The sequence below is a fragment of the Apteryx rowi genome, unplaced genomic scaffold (assembly GCF_003343035.1).
Source record: "Apteryx rowi isolate R43461 unplaced genomic scaffold, aptRow1 scaffold_3, whole genome shotgun sequence".
In the NCBI taxonomy this organism is placed as follows: domain Eukaryota; kingdom Metazoa; phylum Chordata; class Aves; order Apterygiformes; family Apterygidae; genus Apteryx; species Apteryx rowi.
The window spans coordinates 9,871,529-9,890,281 of NW_020449418.1; the positions used below are offsets into that span (position 1 = coordinate 9,871,529).

An 18,753-nucleotide genomic window follows, 5' to 3' on the forward strand; every position below is an offset into this window, starting at 1 on the left:
CTGAATCTGCTGGAATCCCATTCACACCAGAGTTAACTTTGGCCCAGTAATCTCAACAGATGTCTTGCTAGTGTTGGCAGTCCCTAATAGTGTTTGTTCCTGCTGCAATGCATTATCTAGAAATCTCATGTCTCTGTTAAAGACTGATTTCCAAACATCTCTTATGTCAAATTCATTATGCTGCATAGGATGGCCACACCATTTTAAAACTGTCCTCTCCATGATGAATGATCTGTCTGGGGAAAGAGTAAGGTGCCACAACCCCTATTTTTCATTATTTCTCCACTTGTAACGCATTTTTCTTCTGAGGGCACTTTCCCCACAGCTCTGGTTTCAAAGTGGAAATCCCATATTTTCTTCATAGGAAAATCAAAAGTAATTCTTTGCTCTTGAACAGCTCACAGGAGCCTGAACATAGCTTTTCCAACAGAGAGAGAACAATACTTTAACAGGGAAGAAAATTAATCATCTAGATTAACACTGTGACTAAATACTCAAAGATACTGATCAGTGAATAACACCCAACATTTTTCTAGACAGAAATGAAATCTAAATGAAGCTTCTTGTTCTGTCTCCCAAAAATTCATAACCCATGCACAAAGAAGGCGCAGATCTAGAAAGAATCCTCATGGCCACTTTCATTAGGAAAATCACATTATTTTCCCTGCAGGTTCTCAGAAGACCTGTGAATTGCTTGTTTGTACTACAGCAAGGGAGAGTAAGTGCTACATGTGGGACTGTTGTCTTGGTTGAATCTTTATATGTGCTGATTTTACTTCCTTACTTAATGTGCTTGTTTGTTCAAAACATGAACCTGTGAGAAGAGAAGCTTCTACTATTATATTATTTCCTGCAGTGTCTACAGAGCATCTTACAATGCTGATAATTACAATTTTAGATTATAACAGCAGCAATCCTGGTAATTGAAAAAGAGCCACAAGGGAGGACTACAACAAAAACTAGCAGCAGAAATTCCTGAGTGAGCCAGGTTGAATTTCTTCAACATCATAAGGACTTTGAAAAACACTGCAGAAAGGGTCTTGAGAGATATTTGGTTTTAACTTCTCTACATTGCCCTGAAATCAGCTAAATCACTGCTAACAGCTGTTGGAAAACTCACCTGATGCACAGACAATTTTTTCAGCCTAATCATTTCAAACCTTCTCTGCTTTTTTTATACTTGCTGTGTCTCTCACCTGAAGTTCATATAAGTTTTAAAGAATCCCATCCCTCACTTGAAGCTTTTAGGTGAAGAGAAAATATCATGACCACATTGCTCTTCTTTGGGCTAAGCTGCCAAGTTAAGAAAAATAGCTTCTGTTCTTAAATATTTTTCTTTCCCAGATGTTTTCATTGAATATCAGTAACTCAGTGCTAAGTAGTTAGTCTAGAAGGCTCACCAGGATGCAGCACTCATATGACAAATTCCTAGGAAGAAAAAAAAAAAGAAATTAGGAAAGACTGCCTCCAGTGGGTGTTACTGCTGCTCAGTCAACAGCGGGGAATCAAAGTGTCTGCTTCTTACCTGGAGGCTTAGATAATTGTATTGTGTGATCTTCTTGGCCTCTGCCAGCTCACAGAAATAATAACCCAGGGCTGCTCCTGTACTCTGCCATGATCTCACAAGTTTAGCAGCCAAGCAAGCTCCTGTTTTGACTCATGTGGCATGGTGTTAAGTGCCAGTCTCCATCCTCTGCACTGACTGTGAAGCAAAGGGAAAACAACAAAGTCTGAATGCATCACTCATTAAAGACTGCCAGGGTTCGCTTTCACTTTAGGTTGCAATGCTTGGAGTTAAGTTTTATTGCTATCACGTCAACATGGGAAGCCTTTGGTCTATGAAATCATTCATCCTCCCAACATTTTCCCTCTTGGATTTACGTCCTTTAGCCAAGCCAATCTTCCAAGTATTTCACAATGCTGCAATTATCACTGTCTCTAACATCAAAGCAAGTGCACAATGAAGAAGCCTGTGTCGGTAACCACAGAAATGGCTTAGGAGAGTTGGGAGAGCCAAGTTTGGGAAGCAGCACTGAGTGACATTACCTCCTGCCTCTTGGAGGGGTTCAGCTGCCTTCCCAGCCTGTAGCAAACACATCTTCCCCTCTGGCAAAAAGGAAGAGTCATCAGTAAGTGCTACCTACTCCTGCTATTATTTATGAAACTAATACACACTTTGAGGTAGTTTCATAATTACACAGAAAATTTAATTAACTTCCAGTGTATCTAATTACAGGAGAGAGCACTGGGCACAAAAGCAGAGGAAAGCGCCACAGCCTAGATTTTTAAAGGTAATTAAATGGTATTCCTCAGCATTGATAGGCCTAAATGTCATTTTCAGGAGTAGCTCTGGTCTGTGGAACAAAGTCTCAATGACAGTCAATGGCAACTGAGTCAAAGACTGAACTGAACTTTAGCTGTCCACATCACATAAGCTTTGCAAAAAGTGGAGGGACATCCAATTACCTCTAAAATCTGTCTAGGCCCTTCATTCATTTTCAACACTACCAGTCTTAGCAATCTACCCTTTAGTTCTTTTCTAAGAGATTCACCCATTTACTCTTCATAGTACTGGGAGCAAACCACTGATTAATTGATAAGCCTGCTAGATGACATGCATTGCTAATCATCTAATGATCTACCAGATCTGATTTGTCTTAAAACATACAAGCAATGTGTTCTTTTCAAAGCATGAACCAACTAGTAATAATAAAAAATATCTATTTTGGAGCTATGAGTATTTGGAAGGGGAATGGGATTTATCTACAGATCTTTAAATCTCTCTGTTTTCCCCAAAGGCCCCTCAGAAAGCATTCCTTTGTGTGTCTGGATCAAAGGAAAAAAGGGGTGCATAAGAAATCATTTAGTCACTTGGGTGAATAGACTATTCAATAGAACATGAAATATTAATGATAAAAGTTCTGCAACATAAAGAAAGTGTGAATGTTTAAGAAAAATTGTAGGTTAAAAAAATGTTCCTGGAAACATCAAAAAATGGCCCAAGCATGTGATTTGTAGTAAGAGAGTCTCAAAGTTGTTTTGAGACTGCATCTCATTAAATAGCTCAGATTACAGAACAGTTTGCTACCTCTGTGGAGAAAATTGGTCCTGATTTCCAGAGGCATTGCTTTCACTAGAGTCACAGTTTCATGGCTGTTCTCCTGTGGATCATACAAAAAGAGCAAGAAATAAGATGAAATGTTCCCCTCAAGTTTCCCAAGAATGTTATGAAACACTGGAAAACTGCCCACAGTTTGTCAGCGGAAGCCTGGACCCCCTGACGGCCGTTTGTATGAAAACCCTGCTAAAACAGAGTATAAAAATGCACCCAAGCTTTACAAATGGCCAGGCCCTGTCAGATACAGGCTGTTGCCTAAGAGGAACACGCCTAGACAAGGGCATTCAGCAGGGTATAGGATCAAGCCATAAGCAGGAAAACACGTAACACCGGACTGTAATGAAGTACAAGAACCAGATAATATGATATTGCTACAGTTTCTCATAAAGGCCCTAGGCCCTTTCGAAAACACCCTGTTCCTTTAAGCATATGCCCAAAGTCTTTTCCTGAATCAAGGCCATCTGAGGCAGTGAAGTAGATCCTGGTCATGGGAGTGACATGAGGAAAAGGTACCATGTGCTTTGGAAAGGATGAATTTTATCAAGAAACAGACAGCAAAAGCCAAACAATACCCATGAAAACTGAAACCACTAAAATAACATTTATTTCCCTGGAAAAGTAAATTCCATGCTTTGAAGATTCTGTATATTCTCCCAGACCAAAGATGGCCAGTTTCTATACGGCACAAGGGCCAGAACAAAATAATCACATTCATATAACTACTCTGGTCCTGAACAAGTCCTGCCAATGTTAATCTGGGTATAGACTTTCCCATAAAATACACTCCTTCCACATATAGTTGGCTTCATTTGCAGACTAGCAAGCATTCCCGGGGAGTCAGATAAGACTGGCTCACAACCTAGATCCAGCCCCATACATGCTAGTAACTTGAATCACACGCATTTTCTCTTAAAGATAGACTTCTGGCTACAGGCTAAAGGATACCAGTGATTATGTAGACCAGTGCATCCAAGGGAATGCCACATCTGAGGCAGGAACTGGGAATTGTTATAGGTAACAAGAAGTGATGGAGCTGACCTGTGATGCCTTTACCCATTATGGAGGTTATTTCTGCAGCTGGTGAAAAGGCTCTTGGATACATTGAGGAATGACAAAGATGCCAAATTCCTTCTTTGCAGGGAGCATCAGTATATCACAGTCATTTAGTGAAGAAAAATTACTTTAAAACTTAGACAGCTGCAAAACATTTTAAAAAAGGTCTGTATTGTTGTAATAGTCAGCACTGCATTTGGGACACAGGTTCCGTAGGCTCAGAAGGCCTCCAGTGTATTTTTTATAGGAAGCGCTGAATGCTTCACAGGTGCCTGGAGAGAAAATAACTTTTTCTGAGCCAAGGATAGTACACAGGAGTCAGGGGCTTCAGTGAAGTTTCCAACTCATTGCCTTTCAGATCCCTCTTTTGTAAACTGGGGGTGAAGTTTCTCTAATTCACGTGTGTGTTTTGAGAACAAGCTAATGTTTATGAAATGCTTTGAAAGCAGAACAGTCTAAGTATTATTTTCTTGCATTCACCTTCTCAGTTCCTGGGAATCATTGTGTTGTAACAATATCTCAAACACTTACCCTCATTCTCTTAACAACTATTGCTTTACATTTGCTGTTCAAAATGGATGCATATGTAAATTCATGCTGGTCAAGAAAGATGAAAGGTTGTAGCCAGATCTTCATCTAGACCATTAAATGGCAACTATTTCAGGCAAAGATCTTGATGCACCCCTAGCCCTCTATTATTTTAAACCATGGCTCAGACTGTGTCCACGGACAGCACTACAGCATTGGCACACAGAGCAGGAAAATTGTCCTCTGAATGTTCCTGGTTGCAGAAGAAGTAATGAAACAAACAACAAACAAAAATATGTCTGAGTCATTGCCCACAGAAATATTCCCTAGGGTCTGTTACAGGTGTTTCCATTACACAGAAGAATCTTAGATCCAGGGTATCTGAGCAGGTCATCCACCCTTCAGGTTCAAGCAGATACCACACACCGTCTGTAGGAAGCAAAAACAAACTTTCTAGGAACATAGAGATTGTCTAAAGAAGCTGTTGGAATGAAACTGAAGCTACCATAGCTAATAGCTAATGAAAAATCAGTAATGCTTTTACAAAATAAAAACCCAGAACAGAGAAAATACATTATAGTCACATACCACCATCTGAAAGAAAGAGGCAAAACTCACTCATTGACAGCCAATGGACTGAAGTAGAAAATTTTTTCCTCTCCCACACAGCTAATTAAAAATAGAGATGGTGTTGTGGGACATCTGTAATTGGCCTTGTGTTGAAGCTTTGTATTCCACTGGTAATTAAAACTATTGTTTTATTGCAACTGACTTCAGCTTCACTAAATCATCCATTTATTTTCTCAGCTGCCAGGGTCATGGCTGAAAACACAAGAACTATTCAACTTCCATCCTCCTCTTTCACACTGTAGTATACAAGAAACATCTACATATTCTTCATTTTATTCCTTTGACTTAGAGCAAATTTCCTCCAATAATGTGCACATTCAAGGCAAAATCCAGCACCCTCTGGATGGCAGGCTTTAAATGCAAAATAATTCTTTGCTTTTTTCCCACAGTTATGTCTCTCCTTTCAAAGTGCTACCAGAACAAACCCCAAGGTGCAACGTGAAATGCCACTGAAAATGTCCAGATCCCACATCAAGCTGCAGTCTTTAACACAGGTTGGACTTTCAGCCAGTGTCAGAACTGGGCAGTTTCACATGAGTTTCATAATAAAAAAATTTGCATAGCTCTGCTTTTAAGGACTCCCTTCAAAACAGAATTTTGCAGACAGAGTTCTAAATTTGGCTTCAGTGCAAGCCCACAGAGTTCATTAAAAGTGACCTTATTTATTATTCCTCGCAGAAAAGAAAAAAGCCTGCAACTCTTTGGAAAGTCATTCAACTGCAGGGGAAGTGACAGACTTCCAAAGCAAAGGACCAAGACACTTGTTCCTGGGGATTTCACAGGCAATGATTTTTGGTGAGGGAAAAAAAAAAAAAGCACATGGAGGATTGTATAGGAATCTGAATTCCTATTCAGAAAAGAGTGACTAAAAAGGAAAAGTGGCAATGCTGCTTGTTCACACCTGGATCTAGGCACATTTTAGGGCTAAAGTCATCAAAATATATTAAAATAATATACTATATTAACCAAAATATTATATAAAATACACAAAATATTCAAATAACAATGGAAAATGCAGTTTTGTGGACAGGGAAGTGACCTGCAAATTTGGAACAAACTCATAGACTATTTTAGGTAAAAAAAAAAAAAAAAAAGGAAAGGAAAAAGTAAGATAGCAAAAATGTATTTTGACATCCACAAATAACTTCTCTTTCCATTTTGAAAATCGACCAAATGTAATTTTAAAAGGGAATCAAAGAAGGTTCAAACAAATTCAAATGCCTCAAAATAACTTGGATGCTACCAAAATATTTTATCCAGTCGAAATTGTTTGTTTTGTTTGTTTGTTTTCTCAAGAAAAAGGGCAATTGGGAAGAACTTGCTTTCATTTGTGCTTCCCACATATGAAAATAAGCAGTTTTCAGCATGTGTTAGAGTCACCAATTAATGTCATGTCTTGTGACTTGGCGTGACTAAGCCACATAAGGTCTAGTGGTTTGTGACTGGCTGCTGCTGCTGTGGGAGCATTCACCAGCCCCCCTGTGCAAACTCTCTGAACCATCAAGAACAAATATTCCCCCTTCCACACATGAAACTGTCCACTGTTGCACTACTTCCCCGTTTAGCCTTATGCTCGTGGGACTGCTGTAATCTGAATTCGTGCCTACGATGACAAAATATAAGGCTTTAACTAAGCTGGTTTTAAACACTCATCGTTCCTGCGATTTCCTCCCAGTGAATCACTAGTTTATTTTAGTTCCCCTGCTCCAGTCGTGCCTGCAGCAGTGGCACTGGAGCTGCTGGCAGGGCAGGGACTGGTGCGGACCGTCACTTGTCCTCCAAAACAGACGGTGTTCGTTACGCTCTCTGCACAGCTTCTTCCCTCCTCTCCAAACCACGTCTTAAAGGCAAAACAAGGCAATGTGGTGGCTAGGCTTGTGGGTGCAGGGCAGAGGCGCCCCTCGCCTTAGGCTCAGGCGCCCACAGAGCTCAGCGAGCGGTGCGTTGTGCCAGGGGAAGGGACAACGCAGACGTGACCAGCCACAGGAGGGGCAAAGGACCCAGTCCAAAAACAAGTGCCGGTCAGCGGCGTTATTGTGGGAGGCAAAGCAGTAAAACACAGCGACCTCCCCACCAAGGTTTTCTTCTGCGAGAGCACCCACGGCTCGCAGAGCCTGCCTCAGCGATGGCAGGCCCTCGGCACCAAACAGCTTTCTAAAATACCTTTGGCAGGTAGAGCCAGAGTGGTTCATTGGCCAAAATAAACACAGTTCTTAGCCTCCTCACCTGCAGCAGTGGGCAAAGAAAGGAGCTCTGCTGTTGCTGTCCTGGCCAAGGCCACCAGGACAGCTTACTCCAGGCAACTGGTGGCCGCAGCTCGCCATCTGCAAGCCGTCACTGCTTCACCCTGAAAAGCGTGGCACGCAGCTGGATGGCACCCTTTCTCCCACTCCTTCCTCAGTTATTTTTTTTATCTGTGTTACGATTATCGCTGCCTGTTTCTGCCCTTTCTTCTTCCTCCTGGCTTGGTCCGACAGCTGTGCCATTCACATTATGAACTGACCTTCCCGGCCACTCTGCTGCAGCTGTTTCCTTTCCAGCAATACTGGGCCACGCAGCCCCACGCATAAGTTAAAGCAGCCAGAGGCTGCTTCACTTTGCGCATTGCTCGTGCCTATTGCAAATGGGCAGTTAGGGAGGAATTGCATGCCAGAAGAGCAGTCTAACTGACTACCCCTCTTTTTCTGAATACCTTTTCCTACACTACACTCCCCCCAGTGCAATATGCAGAGCCCAGAAGAGCAACAGGCCTTATAATACAAGTGACGGTAGCAACCCAGCTCTCTTTGGAGCATGCACACCCTTTGCCCTGGGTTGGTATGCTTTATGTGTGATCCAGATTTCGCTCTTTCTAGAACAGAGCTGAACACCTGAGCCACACTGCTGAGACCAAAACTGGGATTTTTCAGTCATTTTATTAAGAAGATCATAATGTAAGAAAACGAATCAGTGTGCTTTTGTAAAATATTTTCTGTATTTTGAGCCTATCATTTCAGAAAATGGTGAAATATTACAAGGTGTGTCTTTTCAGATAGCTATACTATACCAGTAAAACATTGTTACTAACATTAAATAAGTGCATTCCCTAAAAACTGGACACATTGGACCTGAATAAGCAAATAATACAGTAACAGTGGTGAGGCCCCATAAATTTATACAAATCAAGTTTAAAAGACCAGTTTTGAAATTGGTACATGTTTAATTTTGTTCTCCACCAGCTCTCTATTAGTTTTACCCTGGGACGTGCAAGAAGAATCAGGCCCTATCAGTGATTTTTTATTTTATTCTTATATTGTAGCAGCTGTATTGTCCAAGGTGCTAACTACTGAGCTGTACTGAAGCAATGAACTAGATTTCACAAAGTCTTATCAGCTATACCACTGAGTGGTCCTTAAGCCAAAGTCCCAGTTTGAAAGGAAAATATGTCAATGCAAGCATGTTGCTTTAGCATCTCAAAATTTTCCACCTAATCTCTTATGAGGTACCAGAAGCACAATCTCAAGAAGCCAGGGATAAAGGATCTCAGGTTGTGATGAGTGACTGGCAGCTTCCTTTTCATTATCTTGGAAAATAGATAAATTCTTTGCTAGTTTTGTGCTTACAGACTTCCCAGGAGTTGTTGCCTAGGTATAATCCCTATTTTTAAGAAAGGAAAAAAAAAATCCAGCCAAGCAAACCCGCATCTACAATCAGCTAAGAAATGGAAAAAAGACTACATACTCCTTACAGTTTCTGAACTTCTTATAGATGCATAATCGTCCCTGTTTGGATGGGATTTTTCTTCAATACTTTCAGCTATTTCTCTTGGTACAATTCACATATCGGTATCTCCCACTTGACTAGTTATTACTGATAAACCTTACAAGACTATGTCTGGTGTTATTCTGCAAGCCTGCCAAGGAACTGAACTGCTTCCGTCTCCAAGCATCACTTGGCAACACTTCTAGCAGCAAGGGCTGCATTTTCCAAGGCCTGGGACAGGATGCCGAAGCGCTTAAGTCATTCGCCTGAACTGCCAGGCCCTTCTTTTCCTGTTTCTCTTCTCTCAACAAACTCCTGAATCATTCCAGCTCCACCATGTGACTCAGACCTTGTTCCATAAATAATTGGAAGTAGGAGGGAGCAGAAAGCAATAAAAACAGAACCAAAAAGTGTTGGAATGAGATCGGTTGCCGTGGTGTTGTGGGGTATTTTTTTTTTCCTTTCCATAAGGAAATCTGCTCTTTAAAAAGGAAAAAAGAAAAGTCATCTGCTTTATTTAGCTAGAGTTAGCAATACATGCTTTGTTCCCTGCAAAAGGCCAAGCTGATGTCACCAGCAGCAGCTGGCTGATAAATATTTTTCAGCATAGCTTCATATATTCCACAAATCCTTATATTGAAGTTGTGATGAGAGGATTCCAAACCGATTGGGCTGAATATGAGCCAAAGGAAAAAGCTCCTCTGATGACTTCATTTTGTGCTGTTGAAGGTATTCAGTAAGCATCCAATACCCCACTTAGAATAGTGATAAGACCTTGTAATCCCCTAGCATCTTGCAGCCAAGACTTAGCAAATATTAATTACATTAACCTTCAAACACTCCTGTAAAGTAAAGCAAAATCTTTATCTATCTTGTCCCCACTTTAAACAGAAGACAATGAAGCAAGGGCAAGAATAGACTTTTATGCCTACACATCCAATAAGCCTGCTCTAAAAACATGAGTAGAATAAAAGGACCAGATTTTCTTATTCATCACATGATACATACTAAACTGAAAAGGTTGTGTACTTTACTAGGTGGATTGGATGAATTACACAATATTATCTAAGCACCTGGAGCAAGGAGAGGTATCACAGAGTTTGGACATACTATAAAAACAAATAACCCACAACTCATTTACGACACAAAGGTTTTATTGATTATGTACTGGTATTACATGCACACCCAAAATTGACCTATATTGGTTTCTTGGGACATTATTGATTTGTGCAAGCAGTTTCTACTTGACAAATCATGTCTGAATGTACCTTATAACCTGTTCTAAATCTCTGTTCTCTTACTAGTTTCTGTGTTGCCAAACTGATTTGGCTGACCCACAGCCTATGGCAGATTTACAATATGCGCAACCATGAAAACTCTGCTTCAAGCCTGGCAGGCCTGCATTTGTACAGCAGAAATGCTGTCACTGTGGGAGCATGCTGTGCAAAGCAGCCGTGTTTGTAGACGACTGTACCTGAGGTGCCCATTTCCTTTTGAACACCTCCAAATCACCTCTGCGATTATCCACTCATCTAAGATTGCAGGCTGTGCTGCCCATTATTATAGGTTCCTGAGCAAAATCAGAACTGGTGTCAGAGTACTGGCAAATCTCTGCTAGGAAAGGGACGAAGTCATCCCTTGACAACTTGAAGTCATCACAAGAAAAAAAAATCAAGAATATATAAAAATAATCATGAAGCAGGAACAGAAATAAAACAGTAAAAATTCTCCACAGTTTGGATTTGTCTGTCATGGAGAACTATTCTTCAGTGATTCCACCACTGAGTGCTTTAAGGCATTTCTTTCACCTCTGACACTGAACAAAGTTCAGGGGATATGTCATACAGGTCGATAGGGTCTCAGCTTCTCATGGCCTGGGCCATGAGTTAAACCAGCTCCATCCTCCACAGAAAGGCACTAGCCTCTTCATTTTCTCTGAAGTCCACTTTTTCTGCCAAACTCTGGCACTGACACCCTCTGGGCATGATTCAGCCAATCCTTTCATCCACTTCAATGAGACCTGACTCCACATTAAGAGGATAATTTCTTCTCACAACTTCTGGGAACATCAAATGAAATTGGAAAGTCAGTTACTGGACACCATTTTTCTTATTTTTAGGGCAGCCTAAGTCTACAGTGCACTGAATCTATTTTCTTTTAATTTCTCTCAGCCTGCATCAACTCACCCTTTTCCCTCTGGTTTTCTTTCACAAAATAATCTGCCTTGTCCTACTATATGGCTAGAAAGCCACCAGCATGGCTTGATCTGCAGGGTCATCCCAAATTTTTCTTGTGTGGGATTCTCCAGGTGCACAAACAAACTGCTTTTATGTGGATACCACTGCCTGGGCCCTCTAGCAATTCTGCTTGCTGAAAACTCTGCAGGAAAATTACCAGTATTAGAGAGACGGGTTCTGCAGCCACTGTAAGCCAGGAATATGTTCAAAGTGCATTCTAGGATAGGTAGGTTTCTTCACACCAGTTTTACTTCTCTTCTACCGTTGCACCCTCCACATCAGCATAGCAGCTTCTTTGATGCTGCAATGGGGACTGAAAAGGTTTTCCAGGTGTCCCTCCCACAAAAATCTTTGTGGGATCCAGGTCCTGGATCTGACTTCATTAGGATGTTTGAGGTCCTCTATCGGAGGACCCAATAGAGTCCTTCCAGCTTGTCCTTGCTATCTTTCCTGCACTGGAGAAGGCAGATAAGAGCTATCCTCAAAATGTATCAGGCCCATCTCTAGAAACATTAGGAATCTTTACCTAAGGAAAATGGTCAAATCAGGAGACGCTGCAGTCCATAGCAAAAGAAGATTTAAAATTAGGAGGAGAAACTCTAGCTAAAGAAGGAAGGAATCTGCTGGATTTATATCTCACTGTCATCATAGTATAATCTCCAAGACAGTTTTTCTGCACAGTGCTGGCAGGAGCACAGAACTAGCAGGGACCTGCTGAGTTGCACCATCTAGCCCACTGCTATTACAAGCACCACACTACCCTTTCCCATTTGTAACCACAGCAAGATCCATCTTAAAAGCAGTCATGACTCTCATTTTTGGGGCTACTGTTCTAATGCCTAGAAACTGTTTTCAAATTTCAGCTTAAATTTATTCCTGGTCATTTGCATTCTAAAGCATCAGTGGCCCCTTTTCTCCTCACTGGTATTTACCCGCCTGATGTATTTCCAGACAGCAAACATATCCTATTTCTGCTTTTGTTTTGCAAGGTTAAACAAATCATTCCCTTCAATTTCCTACTGTAAAGCAGGATCCCCGTTCTGCTGATCTTTTCAATGCCCTTTTCTGCATCTGCCAGTTCCAATTCAGCTTTCTTCAAAGAGAGTGATCAGAACTGTATGTGATGTTCAAGTTAAAATGGGGAGCTCAAAATGGGGAGAAAAGGAATGCTTTTGAGAACCAAATAAAATTTTTTAAAAATCCTCCAACTTTTATAGCATACATTAGAACTAAACTCTTGCACTCCTTACATCTCTGGAAAAAAAAAAAATTAGAGAACGGCACTATATGGCTTCTTTAAAAACAAGATTTGATGGTCAGATTGGCCATCAGTACCAATGTCCTGCATAACTGTATTATAATTTGGTCCCAGACACAAAATAGTTGATAGAAAATAGAACAAGGTTTGTGGGATGTCTACTGTGTCATGGTACCATTGCCCTGTCCTTGAATGTGGGAATGAGGGTTTGAGGCAAGCCCTGAGAAGTCAGTGAAAGTTTATTCACTAATCTCAACCAGCAGAAAAGCAGCTTCAAAGGAGTGATATTGAAATTTTTGAGTCAATGGACCGTTGCCAGTCCACAAAATTTTTCTTCTTTCAGCAGCCGTAGAGCATGGTACAATGGCCTGTCAGACAGCTGTAAGGCCCCGTATATCTTTGCTGCCCCAATATTTGATACCCAGGGGGATGCACTGAACACAGGTCTGATGCAACCCTTGCAACCAGCCAACCTTGCAACCCTTTTCTGGAGCCTTCTGACCGTGGAGGGATCCCTGGAGCAGAGTTTGGAGTATCCCTCAGAAACTTGTAAAAAGTTTCAAAGAAAGTTATGAAGGACCACAGACATGTTTTCTTAGGCCAGATATAGAAACATCCTCATACTGAAAAGCAAAATGACTGTACCTGGCAATCGTTTCAGTCAATTTGTTCCTGCAGTCCCAGGAAGAATCTCTTCAGTTGTGTAGGACAAAGGCCAGCACAATCCCACCACAACGATACTGTCAGTTTGCCACATCAGGAGTCCTTCCAGGGAAAACATATGTTCCCTGCACTTTCTGGTACCATTCTGTCTTGCACAGATGCATTCTGCAAGTGGAAAAAGGAGGAAAGCCAGGAGATTCTCATTATCTGCTTTCTGTCCTCTATATCAGAAAATTTGTATTATGAACAAAGGAAAGAAATACATACAGGCATGAGAGCCATAGTGCCAGTAACATCTTCAGAGTATTGGCCAGACCTTTTCTGTAGGCTGTTTTTGAAGCCATCAAAAATAGAGGGATTATTCCATACTTATAATAAGGTTTAGAACAGAAAATGTCGTGGCTAACTCAAGCAATTGCTCCACTTCAACACTTTATGTTCCACAGATCTCAAGAATAGTTTTCTTCCCTACCTGATCAGGTTAATTCTGATTGTATATCTTTTCTAGATTAGATTTATGCAGGCATAAGCTAGTGCTCTATTCATATACAGCAGAGAGGAACAAAATCCTTAGGTTTTAACTTCTTTAACTTTCAGCCTTTCTAAGGTCTTTAGTGCACACTTAGTTAGATTTACATGGCACAGAGTGTCGGGCCCTGGGGGCACCTCTAGACCTGCTGGTCCCTGCCTCCCGCTGGGCYACCTCCTCCAATCCCCTCCCTCCCCCCATTTCAGCCCAGCCCAGGGCCATCAGTCCCTGCCCTGCAACACAGCAGCTGTGCCAGCACCAGCCCCACCATGACCCGGTCCGGGCCTGGCCACGGGCCTCACCAGACTCAACCCATGGGCCGACTGCCTGGCCCAGCCTCAACCTGGCCCCATCACCATGGATTTGCCCAGCCCTCATCACACCTGATCCGAACCCCAACCTGTGGATTGACTGCCTGGTTTGACCTTGGAGCTGCTTCACCAGCATGATATTGCCTTATGATCTGGACTTTTATTTGGGCCTGGCCACCATCCCCAGGCCTGCCCTGCTTACCTCATTCAGGTGCTGTGGGACCAGCACTGGCTGGTGATGCCCCAGCCCTGCTGGCAGCATTATCCCCCTTGGCTCCCCATTCCTTAGGGAGCAGCCAGCCTACGTTGCACCCTGACACTGGGAATCAGAGTGGATTGCTTCAAGGTCTTTTCGTTTGGAGATATTTGGAACGTACAGATATTTTGCAGCAAAAATCTGAAGGTATCACCTGGACATGAATGAAACCAAAGAGAAGTCACAGTCTGAAAGAGAATCAGTTGGATAGGAAGGCTGTGGGTGCTGGTACTATTTTCTTGCAGGAGACTCTGTCTGTACACATCTTTATTCATGAGTAGAATCGTAACAGAAGGCAGAAACTTAACTTAGTTTAAAATTTGCTTACTAACATTTTCTTGACCTAAGGCCCATCTTACTGGCACTTGCTAGAGAAAAAAGCATTAAAGTGGTAGTAACTACAAAAATGCTGGTCGAGGGATGGAAGTCAACTCATGAGGCTGAGCCCTTCCCTCAAGAAGTCTATAGCAGTCTAGTACTGGGAGTAGGATCTGGGTCATCTAACAGTACCTACTGCTTCACAAATAAGTCCTTAGCCTACATTCAGGTCTCTCATTCTCGTTACAAGGATCTACTAACTCAACTGCTTTAGATGAGAAAGCTCCACTAGTAAATTCAAGTGTGCCCACTGTGTACCACTTGAACATGGTTACCTATGCTAATAAAATGTGAGAGAGTTCCCTTGCAGGAACGTAACCCGTTTCAGCTAGTGCTTTCCCAAACAACTTCTGGACCTGTTTTGGAACTCAGAGTATGCCAGGAACCACACACAAGCAGTTTGCTTACAGCCATCTACCGCAAGCAAACCCAGTTCACCAGCATAGATACAGACTGTTCCATGCCAGTTGGCCGCAGTAGCTGGGAATGTTCCCAAGCATGTTTAATTTACTAGTATAAACTGAGTCTGTCTTCTTCAGCTCTTCTACAAAATTACAAAGCCAAATCAAATTGTCACTGAAAAGCTGTTACACACATGGTTTTAATAGCACACTATTTTATAAGTGTCTGGCATATTATGGGCTCACTACACTAATAGCATGCTCCAGTTATACACTGATACAATTTTATAGTTAACAGTGGAGTTACTGTGATGCAGAATTCCAGAAAGGCTGTGATGAATTAAGTTCTTCAGAACAACAGGAGTTGAAGAACCTAAAAAAAAACCACTCTCTGAAGTCAATTCTGACCATGACCTAAGTTGTTATCAGCAAAACCTTTCTACATGTGACAATCTCATGATAATTTTTTGCTGTGTCATTACAATTGCCTCCCACAGCCTCCAGCAGCTAGGTACCACATGAAACAATTCCAACAAGACAAATGCTTTCCTGTTGTGAGACAGTAGAGTTGGAAACACAGATGTGATTGAGGTCTGACAAAGTCTAAAGTGTATTATTTTTAAGTCCAATCACAAGATTTAGGGTGTCCCATTAAATTTCTGAAATAAAGATAATACCTTATTTTCTTCAAATACAGCATATAATCATTCAGATTGGAAGGAACCTCCAGAGATCTCTATTCCAACCGCCTGCTCAAAGCAGGTCCAGTTAAAGCAGGTTGTTCAGGGTCTTGTCCAGCTACACTTTGAACATCCCCAAGGGTGGAGAGACCAGAGCTTCTCTGGGAACCCGTCTGAACACGTTCATGGTAAAAGATTTTTCCTTGTATGAAGTCAGAATTTCCCATGTTCCAGTGAGTGTTCATTGCCTCTCATCCTGCCATGCTGTACCTCCAAGCAGAGTCCAGCCCAACCTTCTCTAAAACAACCCATTAGGTAGTTGCAGACAACAGTAAGATCTCACCTCAGCCTTCTCTTCTCCAGGCAGGACAAACCGAGGTCTCTCAGTCTGTCCTTATACATCTCGTGCTCAAGACCTCTTCTAATCATCTTGGTGGCCCTCCACTGAACTCGCTTCAGTGTGTCAATATCTGTGTTGTAAGGGGGAGCCCAAAACTGGACATAGTACTCCAGATGCAGTCTCACAAGTTGCCATGACCTTCCCAGGGACTCAGATGTGTCTGACCAACCTGTAGCATCCTGGATTGTCCTTCTTCCCCTTCTTGAAGGTGGGTATGATGTGTGCCTTTTTCCAGTCACCAGGATCCTACCCCAACTGCTATGACCTTTCAAAGATGGTGGAGAGCAGCCTCACAATGACATTGGCCACCTCCCTCCACACTCTTGGGTCCATTTCATCTGGTTCCACGGACTTCCATATGTCTGATTGCCTTAGTACTCCCTACTGTATCTTTCTCTACAGAGTAGCAACATTTGCACTTTGCCACAGACTCTATTACACACAGGGCTCAGGGAACTGGGAAGAATAAAATTAGATGGTCTTGGTTTCTGTTACCTTTTAAATATACATCTGATCTGACATGTGAATCAGATCTGACATATGAAATTTTAAGAGTTCGGTGGAAGAATTGTATGTGGTCATGTCAAGAAAGACTTTATTCTAGTTTCTGTCCAAACCAGCCAAATTCAGATTGCACAGCAACCATAATTCTTGTTTTTTCTCAGTTTCCAAGGGCTAGACTTTGGCAATGCTTTTTCAGTGCAGGATTTAGTATGTATTTGTAATCCACAGAATTCAGGATTGAATACCCAAAACTAGAAAGCTAAAAGCCTACCTCTCATGCTATCTCACAAACTAGAGACACACACAAGCAAGGCCAAATAAATCTTCTTCATCTTTGTGTTTATGTCTATGTATATGATGACAGTTGTTTAGGCAATCACCAATAAACACTAATGAAAATGTGAAGTATTCTTTACCAGAGGAGCTTTATGAGATATGATTTGGCCTTTAAAACATTTGGCCCTGACCTTTCACAATAAGGACAGCTTGGCTCAGTTTGGTTCACTATGACTGAAGATAATCCTGATTGCTTCCACTAACAGGCTTGCTACAGTATGAAGAGAAAAAAAACTGCCTTCACTTGGAGAACTCATATCATATACCATGTAATAAAACACAAACCCATCAAACATGTCTACTGCCTCCATTAAAACACTTTGTTGGGTCAGGGCAGGAGGTGATAACACCGTTCACTGATCATTCAGGCCAGTGTAGGCATGTTCCATCACGTGATTGGGCCCTAAGAGTGACATCAAGGATTAATTACAGGATTTTTTTTCTAACAAAGGTTCAAAGCCTTTGAACCTATATAGAAGACGTACTGTACCCTGACTACCACTGAATTTAGTTCTGTACAGACTGCTAATGCGCTTTCTTATTTGGTCTGCATCTTCAGCAGTGACTCATTTTGTGAGACATTTGTCAGGGGAATACTCATATATACAGAAATACATGCATAGGACAAATAGGCACAGTATTAAAAAGGAAGGTCAAATTATGATACCATTAACCTTGAGAGCTTCTTTTGAAAAGGAGATGAAAAACAAAAACAAAAACTAAACGAACCAAACCTCCAGCTAAAAATAGAAGCTCTTCAGCTGAGTTCTTTTGTACTACAGCAAATATTTATAGGTTGCTCAGAAATCCTGAATAATGGGAGTTTTAATACAGACTGACAGGTTCTTAGCTAAAACAGTGCTAATGGGTACCATCATAAGGTTTCTGTACCCTTTACCACAGGGGCCATTGTGCTGGCAGACTGTTAGCAATCTCTAAAACCAAGCATAATTCAGGCTACACAATTAATGACTCCTCAGAGTAAAGCAGATGATCCTTCCTGGAGCTTAACGGCAAAATAAGTAAGTAGATAAATAAAACCTATAGCTTTCAGATTTTTGTCCCATCCATCAGGAAAATCTCAGAGTAAAATGCAGAGAGAAGGAACTGTTAAAAACAAAACAAAAAATACAAAAATAGCGTGTTTTTGACTGGTATGCATCTGCAATTGGAATTAATGAGGAGTATGGGGCAGAGGGAATGGCTCACTGTAACTCCAAAAACTGTCAAGAAATGAGCAAGAGACCTGGGAAGTTTACATCAAGATCTGAACTTCTGCAGGCATTCAGACTACAGCCATATAAATGGTCCATGGCTCGCCTTTAGCCCATTGCAGAGACAGGAGCTACAGCATCGTTAGTAACATACCTTAACCATGCAATTTTGGCCTGTTCTTACAAGAGGGATGCAGTTAAATTCAGTAGTGTAGCCAAAGAGAAACACTCAAAGGCTTTTACCCACTTTAACCCACCTCTAATGGAGGCAAAATAGGCCTGCCGTTCACTGACCTGCTGGGAGCACCAAACTGGCAAGTTTATTGCCAGTCCTTTAATTTGTCTCTGTGTAAGAAGGCTCTCACCCTTCCACTACCATTCCCCAGGTGATAGGGCAGAGTTTTCATAGTGGAGCTCTTCCACCCTCCAGTGTCGTTCCACCATGCATTAAAAATACAACTTCGTCCAGCCCTCTCAGAAGCAAAATCCCATGGAAAAATGGTGGGTTCTATTTCC

General features: G+C 41.7%; 1 long non-coding RNA gene across 2 annotated transcripts in view; it reads right to left on the bottom strand.

Annotated features, from left to right (window-relative positions):
* Positions 1-975: 975 nt before the first annotated feature.
* LOC112968055 overlaps positions 976-18,753 on the bottom strand; it is a 40,469-nt gene continuing 22,691 nt past the window's right edge. Inside the window, exons 6-10 of one of the 2 annotated variants that reach the window (XR_003254198.1) lie at positions 14,271-14,478; positions 13,211-13,393; positions 3,089-3,161; positions 1,526-1,702; positions 976-1,428 (exon numbers count right to left, since the gene is read on the bottom strand). This is a non-coding gene — a long non-coding RNA (uncharacterized LOC112968055). Of the gene's footprint in view, positions 1,429-1,525; positions 1,703-2,045; positions 2,107-3,088; positions 3,162-13,210; positions 13,394-14,270; positions 14,479-18,753 lie in introns of those variants that run through there. The other variant, XR_003254199.1, reaches the window with a different exon arrangement.